Source organism: Mugil cephalus, chromosome 8 (assembly GCF_022458985.1).
Source record: "Mugil cephalus isolate CIBA_MC_2020 chromosome 8, CIBA_Mcephalus_1.1, whole genome shotgun sequence".
Taxonomy (NCBI): domain Eukaryota; kingdom Metazoa; phylum Chordata; class Actinopteri; order Mugiliformes; family Mugilidae; genus Mugil; species Mugil cephalus.
In genome coordinates, this window is record NC_061777.1 from 14,838,841 (window position 1) to 14,840,922 (window position 2,082).

Sequence of the window (2,082 nt, forward strand, 5' to 3'; positions counted from 1 at the left end):
TAGACAGAACAGGAATTTGGAAATAATGTTGACTTTGTTAAGGAGTTTTTTCTTGTACAACATTTTTTGGACTCTATTTTAACTGCGGATTCCAGAAATGCATGACGCCGTAGTCTCTTCCTTTTCCATATGTGCCACCTCATCCGTTGCGTTCTGATTGTGAAACTGTGAGTTACAAACTTGGTGTAGAATTGTTTCTGCCCTTGATCGATTTCCTGTCAGCCATGTTTACGGACAACCATAACTCCTGAAGACAACAACTAATGTGCTATCATCAATCGTAATGTTATCAACCCATTTTTCTCACATATGAGACAATAATGACCTCTCACCGAACACACTGTCGCCAGAACTCATCTTAGACTTATTCATAGCTGCCTGCTGTTTTCAAATTAGTTTTCATTACATTTTGATAGACCAGGACTTCCCCCTTGGGCCACTCTAATCCATCACATCTCTCTACCAGTGGCACCAGCGTCCCTTTGTTTTGCTTTGAGAATGCGTTGGTACCAAATCCACCAAACCTTGTGCACTATTAACAACCAGAAGGCATTTTATTTGTATGTAACATTTCCCTGCACCACGATGAAAGCTGAGTCCGGCGTGGAGCAGTCAGCCTTGTGGAGCAGTGGAGGTTGACAGTAAAGATGGAGACTAAATCAGTTAGCCTGAACCTCTATCTCCACAAGGCACAAACAATTACCATCAGTGTCCGTTTCAGTTTGTTATAATCTGGATGAAGATAAGCAGAAGGCAGTTGTTCCTGTGTACCTCCACCTCTCTATTAATTTATTTATTAAGGAAGGATGGTCAGGCGCCCCCTCCGGCGTAGGTCTCTAGGACTGTAGGATGCCGTTCAAACATTGTGCAGTGTTCATGTGAAATTCTTGCAGTGGTTTAGTATTTGGCACAAGCATATGAACATCACGTCTCATTTAATTTTATAAGGAAACCATAATATTATGTCATGTGCAACATTAAAACACTGTGTAAGGGGAAGGTGACAACCACACAATCCTGAGGTGCCAAATGATCTCAGCCAGCTGCAATGAATAACTCAGATTCAGGCACTATTGCTGTAACTACAAACTACCCTACAGAACACTGGGATAAATTTACCAAGTGTATCATGGACGCTCATTTACTTATTATTTTTCATGACATGTCTGATCTGCAAGCTCTGGACAATATGAGTATTTATTATTCAGCATAAATAACAAGACACTGGAATCAGTGATTGTCTTTCTTGCTTGTGTGACAAAGAGAAGAGAGAAAAAGCTGTGGCATGCGCAGTGTGTGTGTGTGTGTGTGTGTGTGTGTGTGTGTGTGTGTGTGTGGGTATGTGTGTGAGGGTCATTCTACTGTCCCGTACATTAAGCTAAGTGCTCCTCATCTCTCCAGCAGTAGTAAATGGAGTCTTATGGCTTGAGGGGGGGTTGTTTCCTTACTCCGAATCAAAAGCAGAGAGTGTCCGAAATCCCAGGTCACTGCTTCTGTGAATCATCAAATTCAGAAGAATAAAAATAGATGCTTCTCTCTCTCTCTCCCTCTCTCTCTCTTTTTAATGCACGTACGTGTTCTCTTTTGTGTCGTGCGTGCATCATTTACAGCCCTATTCAGTGTGCCTTGTGGTGAATGCGATGCACTGACGGTGTTGCAAGACACAAACGCACAACCAGGCTGCACTATTCACTGAAGCAATTTATTTGTTGAAAAAATGAGAATAAGGAGTGATTAGTGCTGGATGTGACACACGTGATAGGAAACTGCTGGTTGTAGTTGGTTTCTGCAGTGGACAGTACAAAGGACTCTCACTGGTTGTGCTGGTACAGTGTGCAGGCTCTAATGATCTGAATACTGAAAGGCTGAATGTCCCTGTGCTTGCGTCAGTCCCTTATTTCATTTTTTCCCCCCCTCCTTCACTTTCTCCAGGAATCGCTTGCGGTTTTCAAAGGCATTAAGATCTGACATAGCAGGCACACATGCAGTCACTGTCTCACACTTCATCTAAAGAGCCTACGTATCTCTTAAGAGCTTGCGTTAGGTTATGCAATTATTATAACAGGACCGTATAATCCTTGT